Raw genomic sequence first — 15,905 nt, forward strand, 5'->3', positions numbered from 1 at the left:
AGGGATGTGATGAATGCAACGCTTCAACAAGCCACAAAGAAGGGATAGGATGCCTCTACATCCCATCAAGGTAACCCAACCATTTGAAAAGTGGGGCTTAGACTTTGTAGGACCGATTAGTCTGGCTGCACGTAACACGCAATCACGATATATCATTGTTGCTACCGACTATGTAACCAAATGGGCTGAAGCAAAAGCAACACGAAAGGCGGATGCAAAAACAACAGCTAAGTTCCTCTTTGAGAACATTATCACACGTTTTGGATGCCCCTTTGAACTTGTGAGTGACAATGGAACTCATTTTATAAATGAAGTAATAAAAGATATCTCACCACAAGTCTACACCCTATTATCCCCAAGCAAATGGCCAAGCTGAGAGTACCAACAAAACTCTCATCTCCATTTTGACAAAGACAGTCGAGGCTCATCGCACTGATTGGGACCTAAAGCTTACATCAGCTTTATGGGCTTATCGTACTGCGTATAAATTTGTTAATAATTGCAACCGTTTAAGATGGTGTATGGCCAAGAAGCAGTTATGCCATGGGAGTTTGTCATTCCTAGTCTTCGAGTAGCTTCTCAAGAAGGTTGGGATGGTAACCCCTCAGTGGAGCGATTATATATCTTGGAAAGGCTAGATGAAGAAAGGCAATTAGCTGTGCGAAATGCTCTAGTGGACAAGGATAGGAGAAAGAAGTGGTTTGATAGCCATTTAAAGGATAAAGACATCAAGGTTGGTGATAAAGTTCTTATGTACGGGGTACGTAATGAAAAGAAGAAATTGAAATACGCTGGTAAGGGACCATATCGAGTGTGTGAAATTACTCCGCAAGGTACCATTCGTGTAGAGACTCTAGATGGAGTTGAAACCATTGGATTCCTTAATGGGATTAAATTCAAAAGATATTATGATCCTCTAAGCCAGGAAGAGTTGCAAGCCATCCATCAAAAGAAGGCTGCCAAGGAACAAGCAGAGCTTTAAAAAATCCAAGCAAGAGTTGAGGCTCGAGAACGACAACAACGTCTTAGACGCCAACGAGAGGCTAATCTGGGAATCACGCAAGCATTTTTCGAGGACACAGATGACGACTCATTAGAATCTGAGCCACCCGTACGATAACCAATTGAGCTAAATAGCCCCTATGGGAAAGTACTATACAATGCCTTATTAGATACGGGAGCTAAACACAATTTGTTATCCTCTAGAGTTTGGTGTCAATTAGGGAAACCGACCCTATCCCCGAGTACAATGCAAGTCAAGGGCATTAATAAAAAGAAAACTGCTATTCTTGGAGTCCTTCAGACCCCTGTTGTCTATGACAATGGAAGCATAGTGCAGAGGTTTCTAGTCATGCCTGCAGGAGCTATGGAAGGCAACGTAAACCTGGGACGCACGTGGATGTTGGCAACCAAATGCACTATTGATTAGGATACTGGTAGTGTCACGACGCGACCACCGACTCTTACCCCAATCATTCAAGCAAAGTCACCTACGTTGAAAACTCTAGCAAAGTTGAAGGATAGCCAACATTCACAAGCCAAGGTGGTTAACTCGTCTTTGCCGGCTACCCATGAATCTAGCACTTCAACACTTGTAGTTGCAGCAAGCAGTAATATTGCAAGTACTCAACCTGCACGACCTAAGAGTACATATCAATGGGTCCCTAAGGCCTTACTTCCAACTACCACAACCCTCCCATCCATTCCAAGAAAAAATTTCCGGGGAAAACCAAGAGCGCGCCCTAGGAGAGTCAAGACCAAATCACGATGGATTCCAAAACCACTATTAGAAGCCCAAGGCTACTATGATGGAAATGAGCAAATTTGGGTACCTAAATGTAAAATGTGTCCTTCCCTATCGACAACAAACCCATATGAGTCAAACAATATACGCTAAAGCCAATGGCAGACCGTGGGAAGGGAAAGATCACAGAATGCTACACACCTAGTCTAGAGCTAGTTTGGGCTCCAAGGCAAAACCAATTTATTCCACCTAGCTCAGGAAGGGGGGAGTTCCATGAAGCTTCTAGCTCCTCATGTAATACATCCATAGAGGTAAAAGCTTCTACACAGCCTCCATCTATAGTAGTAGACCTCCATGAAGCTACAAAAGAATCCACACCTCCCAGTGTTCAAGAATCACTTGATGAACCACTTCAAGTTCGATCCTGGGAGAGTACCTTACCACCCTTGCAACTTGACGAGGCACCTAGGGTAATAGAAAACTCCTGGCAAAAATCCTCACCTATTACCAACTGGAACAATTGGTTTCAAAGGGTGATGACATCATTTCAAACAATATGATCTACCCAAGGAAGGGGGGAGTGTTTGTGGACATCCATCATTCACTTGCTTCCCTCTCAACCTTTCTCCCTGACCTCTTAATCTCCGATCTTAGGGAATGTATATATAAAGCCTTATACTCACAAAAACAAGATAAAAAAGTAAAAGAGCGAGCCATAACACAAATCATAAAAAAATTATGCACAAGAGCACGACCCTTGTAATATTTTCACTCTAACCATCATCTATTTGCGTGTACAGATATGGCTAGTACGCTAGGGTCATCCACTCCTGCCTTGGGTGAGAGGTACCTCGTTACTTTTCACAAATATTTCACATGGTCTTTCCAGTGCTTGCATGTGAATCACTACAAGAGGCTCTTCATATTAGCGACGCTCATAGCGACGCCGGCTGGGGTAAAAAAATAACCGAGCGCGGCCAAAAACTCAGATCTCATATCTGAGTTTTTCGGCGCCCTCAAGCAAGGAGCAGGTAACGCTCTTCCTCACTCTCTCTCTCTCTCTCTCTCTCTCTTTTTCTTCTCCACACACACACACACACACACACACACACACACGAGGAGAGGAAGGAGAGCCAGGTATGCTCCTTCCCTCTCCTCATTCTCATGTTCCCTTCCCCTCTTTCTCTCTCCCTCTCTCTCTCTCTCACACACACACATACACACACACACATAGTGTTTTTGAGAGAGAGAGAGAGAGAGAGAGAGAGAGAGAGAGAGAGAGAGTACAAACAAAAACAAAAACGCGCACACACACATACATAAACAAAGAATGCACACACACATTGAGAGAGAAAAAGAGAGAGAGAGCATGCATAAACAAAAAACGCACGCATTGAGAGAGGAAAAGAGAGAGAGAACATGCATAAACAAAAAACGCACACATTGAGAGAGGAAAAGAGAGAGAAAACATGCATACGATCCAAAAAAACGCACACACATTGAGAGAGAAAGAGAGAGAAACTAATTTAACGTTGTAGGAAACTAATTAAAATTAAAAGACCTAAAGATCTAGTCGACGAGGAGTTGAACTCAAGACCTATTATTCAAGAGGGAAATGGCATAATCAATCTATCATACTTGGCATGGGTGATAGAAAGGTTATACCATTTATCTCTTTTTATTGGCACACACATCCACACACCGCACACACACAAGAAGAAGAGAGTTATAACGTCGTAGGAAACTATCTTAAAAGACGTTAAAGATTAGGTTATATGTAGACTTACATTAAATTAGATTTAGGTTTATTTTTAACTAGATTTACGTTTATTTAAGCTAGATTTAGATTTACGTTATATTAGATTAGATTTAGGTCTCCATAGACTACGACGCCTGCATGAAGCGGGTGAAGAAAGCCCTCAATGGAATATAGGGTATTGCTGCCTTCACTCATGGTGGGCTCCGTCGATCCAAAAGTACTGGTGAAATGTCTTCAGAAGATAGGGAAGAAGGTGGATCTTCAAGGCGGCAAGAGTCACTACATCCCCGACACAATGACCATCTAGACAACCTCTAGTCATTAGACTTACGTTAAATTAGATTTAGCTTTATTTTTAGTTAGATTTACGTTTATTTAGATTTACGCTTATTTACGTTAGATCGAGTCCACGCAAGAATTACTTACGGTTTAGGGTTTAGAGTTAGACGAACAGTGAAAAGATCTACTGTGAAAAGATGTTAAGATGAAGTGAAGTGCTACAGCTAGAGAAGAGGCAAAGGGGTTTTGTCCACTACATGCAGTATCATGTAGACGTGGGTGTTGTCCAGGTTATAAGTTTTCTATCCTCATTATGAGTAGCGACGAAGATGTGGGACCGTCCAACCGAAACACCTATCTCTCAACGAGGGTCTTATGTCCTTGTAATCAATGCAAGCATGCTGTGCGACGGACAAGACGTGTTTCTTTGCAGCACGTTCGCGAATTTGGCGAGTTCGATCCATCTATTATAGATCGAGTTGTTGCCAATTATAACTCGTCGGACTCTGACGCTGGCCAACAAGCAGCAATCTTGCAATCCAATAGACGTGTTCGCAGGCGCTTTGGTCAAGCAGCATATGTGAGGCCACAAGATGTAGCCTCTGACAGCTCGGGGGATGATCATGCAGAGCACATTCCCAACGAGGCAATGTTTGAGCCCGAGATTGATGAAATGATCGAGACGATCATGGATTCAGAAAGGCTTATCTATGATGATATGAAAAGTGAAGCCGATACGCCATTGTATAATGGAGCACGTATGTCTAGATTGAAAGCACTCCTGGTTCTTTTCAACATGCAGGCAAAGTTTGGATGGAGTGACACTAGCGTCACAGCGCTTTTCAGGTGATCTATTACAATTAGTTTACTTTAATAGAACTCTAAATGTATAATGATCTGATAGATTTTTACACGACTGTATCATATTTTTATGTTGTGTAGATTGCTGAAAGAGCACATACTACCAGCTGACAATCTGATGCCAGATTCCCGAGATGAAGCAAGAAAGATTTTGCGAAACTTGGGGATGGATTACAATTCTATCCACGCTTGTCCTAATGACTGCATTCTTTTCAGAGGGGAATACATAGACATGGAGAAGTGTCCGAAATGTGATTCCGAAAGATATCGAGTAGATCTCCACGGGACAAAAATTCCACAAAAGGTTTTGCGACATTTCCCTCTGCTTCCTCGCATCAAGCATTTCTTCGAATGTAAGTCCATGGCCGCCCTAGCATCATGGCATGAGGAGAATAAATCTTCGGATGGTGTGCTACGAATTCCTGCAGATTGCGTAGCGTGGAAACATATAGATGGAACATGGTCGGATTTTGCCAGGGAAGCTCGAAATTTGCGCTTAGGCCTGGCTATGGATGGCGTAAATCCATTTGGTCAAAGATCAACATCTTACAGTGTATGGCCCGTTGTCATCGTCAACTACAACATTCCCCCGTGGTTGACTACGAAGAAGGGGCACCTATGGCTAAGCTTGATTGTGCCAGGGCGATATAAAGTGGGGAATATGGATGTGTATCTTCGTCCACTATTGGAAGACCGACAACAACTGTGGATTGGCATAGAGGTGGTGGATATGAGCCGACACACAGGACGACGGAATGCTTTGATCAGAGGTATTCTAATGTGGACCATGCATGACTATCCCGGGCTAACAGAATGCTCAGGTGATCTATTGACACTCCTCTCTCAGACACTGTAAATCTTGTTTTTCCCCATAGTTGATCTATTATCATGTGTATACATGCAGGGCTTCAAACAAGCGGATACATAGCATGTGTCACATGTGGACCTAGACTGAATGCACGTAGGGCACCCTCACTGAAGAGGCAAATCTACGAAGGTCATCAAGCGTATCTTCCAGAGAATCATGTGTTACGCGACGGCTTTTTGGGAAGAGAGCCACCAAGGATGTCTGCACAAGCATGGTTAGAGCAGAAGGAGATGTGCGATGAACAGTCTAGTCGACGACGTTCCTCTGATGCAGATCCTGTGGTGGTGGAACTCACTTACTTCGGCACGCTGCAAGAGATTTTGAGGATCGATTACAGAGGATTTTTTGTCGACTTGTTCGACGTGCAATGGTTCAAGATAATCATGGAGGGTCGCAACGCTACTGTGCGTAGAGGAGAGTCTGGTTTTCTTGAGGTGGATTCTACTAAGAAATGGACTGACCTAAGAGACACTTTCGTACTACCCGAGCATTGTGAACAAGTAAGTATGTAAATAGTTAACATCCCCCTTTTACAAGTTATGTGCTTGAAAGCTCTCATGTAAGTTATGTGGCTCTGGCAGGTAATATTTCATCCTACAAAGTCTACATCAAGCTGGTGGTACGTCATAGAGGTAGCCCCTCGTAGTGCAAGGACGTATGAAGGCTACCATGTGCCAATCACAACGACATCAATGGAGGAGATCAGAGAAGATGCTCAATCAGAAGCCGCTGCGGTGGTGCCAGACGAGCATCAAGATGCTACTACTCTATATGGGGTGCATGCAGAGGAGCTACAAAATGAAACAGAGGATATGTGTTTAAACGGAGAGCTCTATATAGATATAGGAAGTTATGTTGAGTTATGCGAGGATGAGAGAGAGATCTCTTAAAGCCACAAATATTGTATTTGAACAATTTTGCTCCGTGTTGTAAAAGCTCTGGCTCTCTAAGTACCTTCCATGGTGTATAACGCTCTTTTCTACTCGCGCTCACATCTTTTGATTGAAAATTCTGAGTTTTCGACTTGCCTCTTCTATCACTCGATTCATTGCGTCATTGTATTTATATGCGTCATTACGTCATTGTATTTAATGGTCTTTGCGTCATTGTCTACTCTATTCATTCAATATTAAGTTTAAATATTCGTGTGTTTAATGCAGATATGGATGATGAGGAGTTTCTTTCTTCTTTGTCACCGCAGCAGAGACAGTGGTACGTGGAGCGTCATCGCTCTGGCGCATCATCGCGCGTTCCTACTCCATCCGCATCTCCCTCTCTTTCGGAGCATTCGGCGCGCTCCGAAGCTTCGGCGTCGACGAGACGAGCTTCACACTCGTCTAGACACCGGCGCTCTAGTGGTGGCGGTGGCGGTTGTTGTGGGGATTCCGCCACCGATGCCTCCACACCGCCTCGTGTTCGACGAGGCTCTTTACCCTCCCCTTCTTTGCCTGCCCCCACACCAGCCACAGCATCGCCATCTACGCCAGGTTTTGCACGGCTGACTGTTCCTAGAAGCTACACACCTCTGCCTACTCCGCCAGGAGCCACCCCACTCGACACTCCTCGCTTCGGGGCCCAGACGCTGGTGGAGACACCTGACGTCCGTACCCCCATCGACACGCCGCTAAAGACCCCTGCCGGGACACCCAGGTTCACGCGTCACCGGCCAAAGGGCTTGCCTTACTCCGTCGACATTAGCGGCGGCATCATCATGGATGATGACGGCAAGAAGGTGATCTCGCGCATACGTGGTCTTTGCTCTCAGCTGTTTAGACACTACATACTAAACAAATGGAGTGAAGTACCAAGTGATTTAAAAAACAGAGTCATCAGCATACTTCATGATGAGTTTTCCGTTCCAACACGGGATCAACGCTTCAATGAAGACCTGATGAAGATTCGAATGCGCGAATACTGCAAACACAAGCGTTCCGAAGTGCAAAAAGCAATCAAGAATGGGTGGAACAGGCCAGATTGGCTGGCCAAACAAGATTGGAAGAATGCGAAGAAAGCAGCGCGCGAGAATCCCGACAAGTGGAAGCAACAAAAGGATGCATCCAGAGCGCGAGTAGAGGCAGGGAGCTCGCACCACTTGGGGAGCGGTGGATGGGCATCATTTGAGGCCGATTTTGTAAGTGTTTTCACATTGCTCTTTATACATGTTCGATAGTTTAGGGTTTATGAGTTTTTTAGTTCTAACATAATGAAATCTTTATATGTTTTGACAGTGGTCGATGACAGGACGTGATCCCACACCGTACGAGCGCGAGTACGCAGGCAGGAAGGGCTTAAACGCCCTGATGGACATTCTCAGTTCTCGCGGCGGCATGGTTAGTATTAGGTTTTACTTTTTTTTATTTTTTGTATTGTTTTATAAATGTCGTTATATGTTTATACTTACTGAAAGCTGTCTTATTATCTTTTTTTGCAGAATCCGACAGATACGCCGCTTGGACGCGATGAGACGTCTGACTAGACGACGTCAGTTTAGCCGTAGCTAGATAGCATTAGTTTAGGGTTTCTCATAGCTTATGTATCATGAGACGGATTTCATACGTCTCTTTGAACCATGTATATTATTACATTTGTCACTGTAGTTCCTTTTGCCAATCAATTCTTTATGCCTATGATGTTGTACAATTGTCATTATTACATTTGCCAATCAATTCATTTTGCTTATGATGTGTACAATTGTTAATTTTGCAAACAATGCGTCTTGTGGGTGACTATTTTGGGTCTATTATCTATCTTTGCACTTTTTTTAAAAAGTGAATCAAGTACAATATGGTTGATGGGTGGCAGGGCATTCAATGTCCTGCCACCAAAAAAAAATTCTCTCGGGCGTCGCTATAAGCGTCGCTATTTATGGCTCTGTAGCGTCGCTATGAGCGTCGCTATAGTCTTCTGTGTAAACATCGCTATAGGCGTCGCTATATGCGTCGCTATATAGCGACGCTTATAGCGACGCATATAGCGACGCTCGTAGCAACGGTTTTAGCGACGCCGGGGGTTATAAAAACCCAGTGTATTTTCGTCGCTAACAGCGTCACAAGAGCACACAACCTCTTGTAGTGAATGGGATTTGATAGGTACGCTGGCATGTGAGAGGAATTTTGAGGAGTTAGAATGGCTGATACGTCTCTTGACCACGTCTGATCCATATTTGGTAGAGAGAGTTTCTCCCATTGCACAATCCTACCCTTTTGACCAAGATGACTATAGGCGTCTAGTGACCTTCTTAGTAAACATGGGCACCTATGATGAAGAAGAAAATTTACACGACTACACGGATGGCACATATGGTCTCATGGATGATGACTTTGTTTATCTCGACGACGAAGATAGGGGTTTAGCCTTAGGGTTTCCCCCCAACCTCTACAATATCCTATTCCCTTGACTCTCTAGGGGGAGTGCAAATAATTAGGTTAGGGTTCCTTATGTTTTTTGTTGTGTTCAATAAGTGTTGGTACCTTTTTCCACTAATGTGCCTCCTCGAGGTATTCCTTTTGTTTCCTAGTGTGTACAGGAGCGTGTTGCTATTGGTAGGATTTGGACCTTTATGGAATCTTTATCTCGACTCACTCTTCAAATCAAGCGCGACCATCGACACAAACAGGTGTTTCTTGTCCATTAGCATTGCCCCTTATCTTTTTTGCATCTATGATTGTCAGTTTTAATTGTGATTGGTAGCCTAATATTCACCGCATTTGCTTCGTATCAAACATTTAATTCAATGTAATTTTTTGTCATAATCACTTGTCTAGGTTTAAAAATCAAGCAGTCCAACAAACTAGTTTGATCAAGTTAGGTGTTAGAAATCTTCTCTTAATACCATGGGGAATGCCTTCCTAATAATTAATGGTTACTTAGATTCTTAATCCAATTTAGGCAGCATTGTGTGAAATGTACTAGGGCTTTCTAGTGGGCTTGACCCTATTGACCTTTAGCTTAAGTATTATAAAGGGAGTTTACTAGTGTGATGAGCCTGGGGAGGTGTATCAGTGTTATATGACCCCCCAAAGTTACAAAATTAAAATGCTGAAAATGAAAAAATCAAAAAATCAAATGAACATACAAAATAAGCACACACATCAAAATTGAATCACTGTGAACAGACTTTGGGGGGTCAAAGAAAAAGTAATCAGTCAGGCGATGATTTCATGAGAAATTCCTTTTATGGTAGCTTAACTACAAGGTCTTCTAGATATAGCCTCTAGTCAGCCCTCGAACATGAATACTTGGCTCTCGCGATTAAACAACTTAATTGACCACAGAAAATTAAGAAGCTTATCCATGGTATTAATCTTCGATCTCTAGTGCCTTTCGACCGTCTAATTAGCGACCCCTAACTTGTTTAATTTTTTACCTTTACATCTGTTTATGAATTTGATTACATTGCAATTTAATGTTCATTGCTGACAAATTGTTTGAAATTCTTTTACCAATCAATTTGTCTACCTAAAACTGCATATGCTTTTTAATCACTTATGAGAATGCAATTACTGTGCCAATGTTGTTTGATTTTGCAGTGACTGAAGAAGGCTAAGGACATTCATCTCAAATGCTCTTCCACCTCGACGAACGAGCTTCAACTCAATAGCTTCCAAGGACGGAATCTACATCAAGAAGGGGGGCACGTTAACCCTCACGGCTCACGGACACCCCATCACCTACGACGGACGTGTATTATGTATTTGGTAGAGTCAGGTACCGGGCTTGTCGGACCAATAGGAAAAGGGTAAGAGTGATCGCCGATGAGAGGCACACTTTAACTGGGACATTCAATGGATTAGTTGGCTAAGCATGGGCGCCCAAGTGTGAATGGGGTGAGCTCATATAAAAGCCAACTAAACCTAAAATTCACTCATTCTCTCATTTGTGCAATAGAAGAGTGCTCTTGCTCCATCTTCTTCTTCTTCACCTCCTTGTGTGTGTGTGTGTGTGTGTGTATGTGAGAGAGAGAGAGAGAGGGAGAGTGTGTGTGCGATCGAGCATTACGAAGGCACGACGACGGCGAAGCGGTTGAGCGCGGCACGTCTGCAGCTTCTTCTTCATCGCGGCGAGGAATCCACCACGAAGGCGAGCGTAGAGCGGTGAGTGACACACCCTTTGCTCTCTTGAGCTTGCTAGATTAGTCTTGTTGTGTGCTTGGAGCCATTTGTGGCTCGCACACGGTGTATCGGCAAGTCCCTTGCTTCGACAGTGCGGCAAGGAGCGCACAAGGTCTCAATGAAGGGATCCACAACGACGACCGTGATCGTGTCGATACAATCGGCATCGACGATATCGAACTTGAAGTAACGTGCATTTTTTTTTTGCCCAGGGGAGATGGAACGGTATGTGCCATACCAATTCAAGATTTTCCCCTCTATGGAGAAAGGTTTACTACCCTCATCTATATCGCTAATCACGAATAGCGGCAAGGTTTCCTTGACTAACAGGCTTTTTCCTTTGTCCAGCAGCTTTCCGTTGTCCAAGACATTGTGAGCAACTGAAGATTGGCCAACTTCAGAAAATGAGGCTGCAACTTTGCTTAATTCGTGAGCTGGGCAAGGAAGTTCTTGTTGAGACGAAGACGGTGCTTGTGCGCACTCCTCCCCTAGTGGAGAGTATCCTTTGCCTGAAAAAAAAAGCAGAGCACCATCTTAACACAACTCAACACTCAAGAGTGCATTGTAGCGAAGAACATCGTAGACACGTCAAGCCTGTTCCACAAAGAATGATTGTGCACGTTGGCCATACCTGCACTGCTAGTGGGATTGATAGCAGGGCTTCCTTGAAGCAAGGCACGCCTACACCTCTTCCCAGCTGAGGTTTCCTTGAAGCTCGGACTTGGGGGCGACCCGACAGAGCTCGACACCACCAGGTGCGATGAACGTTTGCCTGCAGGACATGGAGGGGACTCAACGAACCTGCGTAGCTCTGTAGGAGGAAAAGAAAAAGAAGCATCCAATTAACCATAGCATTGACTAGTTGAGCAAAGCAAAGAGGGAGTAAAAAACATCCTACAAGCAGCACACTCGTAAAAGGAAAGGAAGAATGAGCCGTAGAAACGAAGCTCTTGAAAGGATGCGAACAAACTTGCGCCAAATGTGATTTCTTTTTGGATGAGCAAGCAAGCGAGTTGTTTAATCTTGGAAAATGTCACGTTTCAAATCCCTCGGTAGGTTACATACACAAGAAGATTTAGAAATTTTCTCATGTAGGAAAACGAAGTCTCTCAATGTTTTTCATACAATGCATAATATCATGAGCTTCAGCTCGAGAGGCAACGCATATGGAGGCCTGCGAACCAGGTGGCAAGATTGCGGGTTACTCAAGTGAGGATGATCATAAGGATCGTCAGGTGGACCCTGGCGATTCACTCCCCTCATGCGATGGGGAAATGCGAGCTTGTGTACACATGCATAAGTCAAAAGCTAATGAAGGACTGATGCCCGAGGCTTGGCTTTACTTGGGTTTGTGAGCTGTTGCAAGTAGAGACGCGTCAAAAAAGGTATAACCAGAACATAAAAAGGTTGGGGCTGTGGGATACGGGAGAACCGTTGCATGTGCATGATGCTAGTGCCATGATTAGCAAAGGAAGAGGGTCGTCGAGTGGGGTCTATGCAGGATTAAAGGAACTAGAGGCAACACCTTTGGGGTGTTGGGGTATAAAGCCCAATGTGGTCGCCCAGGTACAGCATACAGTGGGAAATTTGTGGATGTATGACTTTGTGGGAAGTCTATGTACTGTCAGATTTACTACAGCCTTTGTTGAGGGTCGAGTGAGGTTTTATTGAGCTAGGGGATTCTTGAATGTTGAGATCCTTCCGGTGATACAGGTCTTGGAGCGATCCCTCGAGCACCCTTAGATAGGCAGCTAGGATGTATTGACTATGAGTTAGACAGTTGGGATTGCATCTTTGCTTTACTGCCGTTGAGGCATTGTCGCAGTCTTTGCTTACAGGACAGTGACAGGACAGTCAGAGACAGTACAGGTGCAGGACAGGTTTACCCACAGCTTACAGTGTTAGAGAGACAGTGGTTTTTTGAGTTGTTTTTTGGTCTGTTTTTAGTACACCAGAGCCAAATGGTTTGAACATAGCAGGTGTAGAAGGAAGTCTGCTTACTGAAGAAACCAATAGAAAGACAATGGACAAAGGCAAAGGAACAGCCTTAGTTGTCAGGGGAAGGACCAAAGAAAAGTACAAAGGTGGAAAGAGGAATCAGTCTCGTAGCAAGTCCTACAGTGCTAAAGGCAAGAGTGACATAGAATGCTACCATTGTGGCACGAAGGGTCACATGAAAAGAGACTGCAGAGAATGGAAAGCAAAAAAAGGCAAAGAGAAAGATGAAGACCATGGTGAGAAGAACAAGTCCTCAGTGAAGATTCAAGAAATAAATGTGACAAACACTGTTGCAGTGGATGACAGTCTAGTGTTAGGAGACATCTACTTCTTGAAGAATACAATGGACTCAGCTCTTCTTACAGCATCTGATGGAAATGCACTGAGTGACTGGATTATAGACTCAGGGGCATCACTTCATGTGTCTCCAAACAAGGAGTGGTTTACCTCTTATGTGCCCACTAAAGATCATGTTCGGCTAGGCAATGGGCAGACATGTGAGATCTTAGGTGTTGGAGATGTTCAATTGAAGTTTCAGAATGGCTCTTCTTTCACGCTGAAGAATGTGAGACATGTTCCCGCAATTACAAAGAGCTTGATCAGCACAGGTTTACTTGATGATGCTGGCTACGTCACCACTTTTGGACAGAACATGTGGAAGATATCCAAGGGTTCTATGACAGTAGCACATGGAGTAAAGTCTGGAGGACTTTACATGATTTATGTATCAAATGTCTCTAAAAATGTAATCAATGTAACCGAGCAGCCGAACGTTTCTTTGTGGCATAGCCGGTTAGGACATATGTCCAAGAAGGGAATGGAAATCTTGTCTCGTTCTGGTTATTTGCCTGGCTTTTCATTTAATGATTTTGAATTCTGTGAACATTGTCTGTATGGTAAGCAAACACAGCAGCCACATAAGCATAGAAGCAGTAGAAGAGATACACAGTTGGCACTTGTTCGTAGTGATTTGTGTGGACCTATGCCTAACCTATCTCTAGGGGGAGCTTCTTACTTTATGACATTTATAGATGATTACTCGAGGAAAGTATGGGTTTACTTTCTCAAGCACAAGGATGAAGCGCTTAGTGTTTTCAAAACGTTTGTGACACTTGTGGAGAATCAGAGTGGCAAGAAGCTTAAATGCTTACGCACTGACAATGGTGGAGAGTATGTTTCAAAGGCCTTTCAGGACTTTTGTGAGTCAAAAGGTATAAAACGTGAACTTACTGCTCCTTACAATCCTCCTCAAAATAGTGTTGCTGAGAGGATGAATAGGATCATACAAGAGAAGGTCAGAAGTATGTTGTCTAATGCACAGCTGCCAAATGGGTTTTGGGCTGAAGCTGTATCAACAGCTGTTCATCTTGTAAATAGATCTCCTAGCAAGGTTTTGCAGAAGGATTCAGTGCCAGAGATGGTATGGTCAGGCAAAATGCCCTCATACAAGCATCTCAGAGTCTTTGGCTGTGAGGCATATACTCAAGTTCCAAAGGAATTTAGGAACAAACTTGAGCCAAAGAGTAGAAAGTGCATCTTTCTAGGCTATGGTAATTCTGGTGAGATGGGGTACAGACTTTGGGATCCCGAATCCAGAAAGGTTGTCCGTAGCAATGATGTTCACTTTAATGAATCCAAATATCATTCTAAACCAGAGAGGGTTGAGGAGATTAGAAGAGTTGTCTTCCAAGAAGATGGACCTGCACGTGCAAGACAAAATGTCAGGGCTCAAGAGGAGCAAGGACAGGATAGAGTGGAACCACAGGTTGTGGCTGAGCCTGAGCCACCTATTGTGCGTAGATCTGGACGTGTCACGCGACCTCCTAATAGGTTTGTTCCATCTATGAACTATGTCATGTTGACTGATTGCAATGAGCCTTCATGTTACAAGGAAGCAGTGCAAATGAAGGACTCCGGGAATTGGCAATTGGCCATGCAGTGAGAGATGACAGCTCTGCATAAAAACCAGACATGGAAGCTAGTTAAATTACCATGGGGCAAAAAGGCTCTACCCTGTAAATGGGTTTACAGGTATAAGATCACCGCTCATGATAGTCAGCCAAAGTACAAAGAAAGGCTTGTTGCCAAGGGCTTTAAGCAAGAACAAGGCATTGACTTTGATGAAGTCTTCTCTCCGGTGGTCAAGATGACTACATTGAGATGCTTTCTTGCATTGGTTGCCATATTAGATTTGGTGTTGCACCAAATGGATGTCAAGACAGCGTTCTTGCATGGTGATTTAGATGTGGAAATTTACATGCAGCAGCCAGAAGGGTTTGTTGAGAAAGGCAAGGAAGATTGGGTATGCCAGTTGTTAAAGAGTCTTTATGGCTTAAAAAAATCACCGAGGGCAGTGGGTAGTTTGATGTATTCAATGATTTCTACTCGCCCAGACATTGCATTTGCAGTGGGAGTAGTAAGTCGATACATGTCAAACCCAGGCAAGAAACATTGGGAGGCAGTGAAAGGAATATTGAGATACCTGAAAGCTACAAAGAGTATGCGTATATGCTATGGGAGTCAGGAGCTAAGTGTAAAGGGTTTTACAGACTCAGATTATGCAGGTGACTTAGACAACCGAAGGTCTACGTTAGGGTATGTCTTTACATTGTCTGGTGGAGCAGTATCATGGCGTTCTAGATTACAAGATTGTGTTACTCAGTCTACTACAAAGGCTGAATATGTTGCAGCATCAGAGGCATGCAAAGAATCAATTTGGCTTAATCGACTAGTAACAGATTTGGGAATCAAAGAAGAGATGCCTGTGTTATATTGTGATAGTCAAAGTGCTATACAATTGGCTCGCAATCCAGTTTATCACTCAAAGACAAAGCATGTGGATGTGAAGTATCATTTCATCAGGGAAATGCTCGAGGATAAGCAGCTTCAACTTGTCAAAGTTCACACCACAGAAAATCCTGCTGATCTACTTACAAAAGGACTTCCCTCAGAGAGCTTTGCGCATTTTCGCAAGCAGTTAGGTGTAGGGTAGTACATCACTTCTCTACATCTCTTGTATATTAGCTTGTATAGTAGCTTCTCTCACACTTAAATTACCACATTGGACTTTAAGTGGGAGGTTGTTGGGGTATAAAGCCCAATGTGGTCGCCCAGGTAAGTGGGCGGGCCGCCAGGTATGTACACATATTCTTTTGTAAAAACCTAATAAGAACTCACTATGCTCTACACATTACAGTAGAGCAAGTTCCCCATATCGTCGTGCTCTTCTTCTCGCACTCTCTCTCGCGTCGCACTTCCGCTCGTACTCCTTCATGGGGTTGATCT

At 43.7% G+C, this 15,905-nt stretch overlaps 1 pseudogene; it reads left to right on the forward strand.

Moving 5' to 3' along the window:
• The first annotated feature begins 10,839 nt into the window (after positions 1-10,839).
• Positions 10,840-11,386, forward strand: LOC147464355 (uncharacterized; annotated as a pseudogene).
• Positions 11,387-15,905: the final 4,519 nt, after the last annotated feature.

This window comes from Adiantum capillus-veneris, chromosome 1 (genome assembly GCF_014529385.1).
Source record: "Adiantum capillus-veneris isolate H3 chromosome 1, ASM1452938v2, whole genome shotgun sequence".
Lineage (NCBI taxonomy): Eukaryota > Viridiplantae > Streptophyta > Polypodiopsida > Polypodiales > Pteridaceae > Adiantum > Adiantum capillus-veneris.